The sequence below is a fragment of the Crocuta crocuta genome, unplaced genomic scaffold (genome assembly GCF_008692635.1).
Source record: "Crocuta crocuta isolate KB4526 unplaced genomic scaffold, BGI_CrCroc_1.0 scaffold216, whole genome shotgun sequence".
NCBI classification, from domain to species: Eukaryota; Metazoa; Chordata; class Mammalia; order Carnivora; family Hyaenidae; genus Crocuta; species Crocuta crocuta.
This window is the reverse complement of record NW_027531504.1, coordinates 1,639,421-1,646,360: the sequence shown is the minus strand read 5'-3', so window position 1 is coordinate 1,646,360 and position 6,940 is coordinate 1,639,421.

Sequence of the window (6,940 nt, the reverse complement as noted above, 5' to 3'; positions counted from 1 at the left end):
GTTCTAGTTTTGAGAAGAATGCTGGCGCAATTTTGATTGGAATTGCATTGAATGTGTAGATTGCTTTGGGTAGTAATGACATTTTAACTATATTTATTATTCCAATCCATGAGCATGGTGTTATATGGAAACCAACCTGACAATAAGCTATTTTTTAAAAAAAGTTAAATTTGTGCTATTAGGCCCACAAAACTTAAGTGCCACCAAAATCTTTTACAAAGAGAATATAGACTGAATCAACATCCCTCTCCCCGCCCAAAACACACACAATCACACACACACAGACACACACACACACACACACACACACTCAGCTCAGAGGAAATGGAAAGATTTCACTCAAATGTGTCATATGCAAATATTTTATTTTGCTTGTTCCAGTCAATCTAGGAATTTCTTTATTATGTGAATTTAATCCAGCTACATTTATTGTGGATTGCTGATGTATTTGGACTGTCTCTGCTATTTTACTCTGAGTTTCTATTTTCATAATTTCTCTTTTATTTCTTTTTTATCCTTTCCTGCCTTCTGTTCTCTTTCCTCCTTCTGCTTTCTACCAGCCAGTAAACATTTTGGTTCCATTCTTTTAATGGTTACATTAAACATTTGAACAATGTACAAATATATAACTCTCAAATTGAGGGATTTGCTATGTTTATTTTCTCTCTTATCCCACCCATCATTATTTTTCATGTTATTATCTAGATGTGTAGGTCCATCTAGTGTCTAAATAAGAAAAAGTAATTATTATTTTTATTTTTGCTACCAATAACTATTTCTATTTCATAGACAATAATTGTATCCCTCCTCTTCCTTGTGGATTTATTTTTCTCCTGTTTTATTTTTTGTTTTTGTTTTTGTTTTAGTAATTTTTGTCAGGGAATATCTTTGGAAAATAAACTAGTTTAGTCTTTGCCTGAAAATATTTCATTTCTCTTTAAAAACTTTTTATTATACTTACCTTTGGGAATAAGAAATGCTTTCACATGATAAAAAATTCAAGTAAGCTAAATGTTGTTTTAGTTGGGTATAGAATTCTAGATTCAGTATTGTTTCCTTGGCACTTTGGAGACATAGCTCCATTTATTCATGCACGTTTCTGCTGATTAGAAATTTGGCATCAGTCTGATTGTCATTCTTTGTAGTTTTTCTCTGGTAGCTTTTAAGAATTTACTCTTTTTTAGCCTAAGTGTCCATCAACAGATGAATGGATCAAGAAGATGTGGTTTATCTATACCATGGACTACTACATGGCAATGAGAAACAATGAAATCTGGCCATGTGTAGCAACATGGATGGACCTTGAGGGTGTTATGCTGAGCGAAATAAGTCAGGCAGAGAAGGACAAATATCATATGTTTGCACGTATAGGAGGATTAGGAGGAACTTGACAGAGGAACAAGGGGGAGAAGAAGGGCGGAAATGGTGGGGGAAAGGGAGAGAGGCAAACCATGAGAGACTCTTGAATGCTGACAAAAACTGAGGACTGATGGATGTGGGGGGGAGGGGGGGATGGGCATGGAGGAGGGCACTTTGGGGATGAGCACTGAGTGTTATGTGGAAACTAATTTGACAATAAACTATTTGTAAAAAAAAAAAAAGAATTTACTCTTTTTTGATGTTCTGAATTATACTTCTACATGGTATTTAAGAGTGGAAAAATATTTTAAAGGTTGTTCTACTTGATATGTCTTGGTATACATTTCTATATACCTTTGATATATCTTTTTATTCTGAAGACTGATGTCAAAGCTTTACAGTTTGTCTTTCAGATCTCTTTGTTTCACTTTTACATTTTCTGTCACTTCATCTCTCTGTGCTGTATTTTGGATGATGTCCTCACTTTTGATCGCTGATTTTTTAAACTAAATTCAGTCAACTGTTTTACTCTCTTATGTCAATGACTATTTTTTAATTTTTCAGAATTTTTTATTCATAGTTTTTCATAACTCTTTGCTCTTGATTATAACTCCCATCCTTTATCTTTTTCAATATTTTAAACATAATTAAAAGTCATTCGAGGATTTCTGTACTTCTCTTTTTTTGAGTAGATGCTTTCTTATTTGTCTGGTTTGTTGGCTATCTTTCCTGGGTTTGGATCACCTAGATAGTTGGTAAGCTTGTAGCCTCAGGTCTCACTCACTACAGATGACCCTTTTCCTGTTCCATAGAGACTTTATGTATTTATTTATTTTAAAAAAATGTTTAATGTTTTATTTATTTCTGAGAGAGTGAGAGAGACAGTGTGAGCAGGGGAGGGTCAGAGAGAGAGAGGGAGACACAGAATTCGAAGCAGGCTCCAGGCTCTGAGCTGTCAGCACAGAGCCTGACACGGGCTCAAACCCACAAACCGTGAGATCATGACCTGAGCCGGTCAGACACTTAACCAACTGAGCCACCCAGGCACCCCTTAATGTTTATTTTTGAGAGAGAGACAGAGCATGAGCAGGGGAGGGGCAGAGGGAGAGAGGGAGGCACAGAATCCATAACAGGCTCCAGGCTTTGAGCTGTCAGCAGAGCCAGATGCCTTTGAACCCAGGAACCGTGAGATTATGACCTGAGCCAAAGTCAGACACTTAACTGACTGAGCTACCTAGGTTCCCCATAGAGACTTTATTTTTAACTATGACTCTATGTTTAAAAGTAAAAACATAAAAGCTATCATTTTGATGTATCTGGGCTGGAAAGGAAAGATTCCATGTGCTCTTACTTCTCTATTGTGACTAGAAATCAATTTCTTTGATTTTTAAAGTTTTTTTAATTTTTTTTTTTTTTTGAGAGAAGGAGAGAGAGAGTATGCATCTGTGTGTGCCTAGGGGAGGGGCATAGAGAGAGGGAAACAGAGGATCCACTGCTGGCTCTGCACTGACACCAGAGCCCGACGCTGGGCTGGAACTCAGAAACTGTGAGATCATGACCTGAACCAAAGTCGGCTGCATAACTGACTGAGCCACTCAGGTGCTCCTAATTTCTTTGATTTTTTAAGAGTCAGGGGTGCCTGGGTGGCTGAGCATCCACTGAGGTCAGCTAAGCGTTGGACTTCAGCTCAGGTCATGATCTCTTAACTTGTGAGTTCGAGCTCCATGCTGGGCTCTGTGCTGCCAGCTGGGAGCCTGGAGCCTGCTTCAGATTCTGTCTCCAGCTTTCTTTGCCCCTTCTCCACTCGTGTGCTCTCTCTCTCTCTCTTTCTCTCTCAAATATAAATAAACATTAAAAAATTAAAGACTGTAAAAAAGATAAAACTGAAAAATATATGAAACATGTTTAGATAGAACTAATTAGGACACAATGAAAATAAATTCAAATAGATTATAGCTATAGGACATTTCTGTATAAACCTGAGGTCCTGTCTGTGTGGGAGTTATGTGTATTTCAGTGTAATATTTTTCCAAAGATAAATAATTGAGGATTATGAAGTCATTCATTTACATTTTGAATTCAACAATTATTGAATGCCTCTGCCCAGAAATGTACTAAGTGTAATTACACAAAGACAAGTAAAGCTTAGTTTTGCATCTGTCAAATGGGGGTCATGGTACATGCTATGTGAGGCAGTTGTAAAGAATAGAGATAAAGATTATAAAGTGCTAGGGGACTATATGGAACATTGTAAGCATCTAATAAATTGGAGCTTCTTGTGTTACTGTTGTTATCAATTGACACTATCACCATGGAAATCATGTTGATTTGGGAAGATAAATAGGCAAAGAAATATGTAAATACACAAATGCTTATAAAACGTAAAGAAGAGACTGATCAGCCATGCTTGGGGTGGCTGGGAAGACTTTGAAGAGGAGACACTGACTGGGTCTTGAAGATTGAGCAGGTGTTTACCAAGTAGAAATATTGGGAAAAGCAGCACACCATGCAAACTTGAAATGACAAATTATATTCTGGGAGTTGAAAACATTCAGGATGAATGGAGGCTGTGGAGTGAGCAGAGCGAGAGGAGATGCATTTGAAGAGGAAGGCAGGGGCCAAAGAGAGAGGGAAGGGCGTTTCAGTTACAAGCTGCAACAATGTGGAGGAGAGATGACCAAGACCTCAACTTGACAGAGGTGGTGGGGGGAAGAGATAGGAGCAGATTTGAAAACAGATCACATACGCAGGACTTGGCAATTGATTGAATGTGGAAGTTCAAATGCCAGTAAGACCACTAACCCGCTGTGGGACTGGCAAAAGTTATTTTACCCCTCTGGGCCTTAACTTTCTCACCTATGAAATGGGGAGAAACATGGGGCCCACCTCATGAGACTGTATTGGGCATTAGAAGAGATAAGACACATAAAACAATTAAAAGAGCACCTAATTCATAGAAAGTATCAATACATGATAACTATTATTTTTATGTGGGGAGTGGATGAGCGAGCATCCAGATGCGGGAAGAGCCAGCAATGAGGCCCAGACTGTTCTGGCTTTAGCATCTGAGAAGTTGCTGCTCCCACTTCTGAGGCCAGCAATATTGGCAGAGAAATAGACTTGCCTCTGATGTCCTGCCCATCAATGAAGAAGAGTCCAGCTGTGAAGGATCAGTACAATAAGCCTCCGAGGAGCTTTACATTTGCTTCATTAGAGAACCAGTGCCGAGCTTTCCCCTGTCCCCTGCCTGCTGGAAAGCAGAGGGCTAACACAGTGCAGGCAGTGAAGTGGGGGGCCTGAGTCATAAATAAACAGGAGGTCCTTGGGGACTCTCTTGTCATCTTAGAGTTACAGTAAGAAACACACAAGAGGAAGGTGAAGGAACTTGGTAGCATTTTAAGGAACAAGTCTAAAAATAGTTATATGCTGCTTAAAAGCTGAGAGAAAGGAGCCGTCCACTAAGAGACCAAACTCTTGATCCTACGAGTTTCAGTTGGAAGTTTGTGTAAGTTTTTCTCTACTGATATCATAGCATCGTGCTAAGAGTCTTTTATGTTGCATTATGCAATCTTGTCAAAACTTTGAGGGATGAGAAGAGCAGATGTCATCTTCATTTCCCAGGTGACAATGCTAAGTCTCAGGGAGACACTGTTTGTTCAGGTCCTCATGGCTGGAAAACAGGCAAAATCAGCACTGGTCCCAAATATTTTGATTTCCATTTCCTGTTACTGCTTTTCAATATTCATCTTATTAGCAGGGACTCCTTCTTCTCATCTCCTAATGTTTCTTTCCCATAAAAGGCGCTCAGTCATTTTAACACCTGGTCTGTTTCCCTTTCCCCACTCTACCCTGGGGAGGTAGTAACTTATCTGATTGCTAAATTTAGGAAGAATTCTCTCCTCATTCCTATTCAGAGGGAGCCTGTCTCCCAGAGCAAAGTTCTACTGTGCATTGCCATCCCAGGAGCTGTGGGGTAGCGGTGGGGGGGAGGTTGTGTGGGGGGGTTGTGGGTGAGAGTGAAGGTTTTTTGTGGTTCATTTCTGTCTGGAATTTGTTGCTTGGTTTTATCTAATCCATTCTGCAGGCCCCCTCAGTTAATACCACAAACATTACCCTCCCATTGAGCTTCCGTTATGAATAATGCCAATATTTTGGTTTCTATCTTTACTCTTGGTTTTACTTCCCAATTTGCTCAGGGAAAAAAACAGGGTTACTATTTATTGGGGACTTCCTATGTATCTGCAACACTCTCAAGAGTTTGGAAATAAGAACGAAACAATCATGACCAAGCATTACAATAACCACAGGAATATTGTGTGACTGAGAAAATATATTGGATGTCAACAGAAGTCAGCTTGGAGAATCCACTGATGATATGAGTAGCAATTAATAGATGGAAATGCTGAAAATGAAACCCATTCTCTTAGGACAAAAATCAATGTACCAGATAACAAATTAACCTCTCTTCACTGCTTTAAGTCTCTAGGAGCAAAAATAAAATCAATATGTACCAACATGCAGTGGTTCTAAGAAATAGCATCAGAAATGAAAACTAAGGTGAAGCATTAGGCTTTAGAGAAAAACCAATTTGTATAAAATAGGCTTGTGCATGACCTTCTTCATTTAGAAATTGTCTTAAGTTTTACTTCTTCCATGCAGCCTGCCCAAATTAACCTTATCCAACTGTTTTATAGTGCTTACGATATGCTAGATGCCTCTTGACACATACAAATGTACACAAATACACAGATAAAGGCAGAATGTGCTTCTTTACCAAAGAAAGAAGTTTAACAAACTTCTCAATTGGGAATGAAGAAGAATTTATAAGAGAAGGAAGACTCTGTACTTTGGACCAGGGCTGGACCAGACCATGAAGGTGTATTTGCAGACCCTGGTTCTTATAGATTCGAATATTAGAACACCAAGCACATTCCTGCTCAGGCCAGAATAGACACCATATAGCAAACCCCAGAAGGAAGGGAGGAGCTTGGGTCTCTCTGGTCTTTCCACCTTTCCTGCTTTCTCTGTTGGAACTGTCAAGAGTTTTTGGTCAATTGCTCATCTTTTGCTCACTGCATCTGAGCCTCTGAGAAGGATGTTCAGCTCAGAACGCTTATTTACAAAGAGTCTCTCCTGAGTTTCTTTGCTTTTTCATTTACTAATGAAGTAATATGAGACCAGCACTATATCATTCTAGAAACTTGCTTTGAAAATGATGTGTTGAGCATATACAGTAGATATTTCAAAATAGAAGTGTTAAAAAGCATTTGGTACTAATAGTGATGTCCTCTTTTCTACTTTGGATTTTTGCTTGAATGCCCCCAACATGACTTATACACTCTTCTACCAGGATCTAAACTTCCTGGGGGCAGGAATTGGGTCATATTAATCTATGTGGCACTCCTGTGGTGTGCATACAGATTGTGCTCAATAAATATTTGCTGGATGAAAGACCAGTCACATTATAAGAGAAGAAAGAACTTTAAACCACCCTGAGATTTACTTGTTACTCTAACTTCCCTTCAGGCTTACAATACTTCTGAGAATGCATTCATATGGAGAATAAAGATATCTTGCTGTG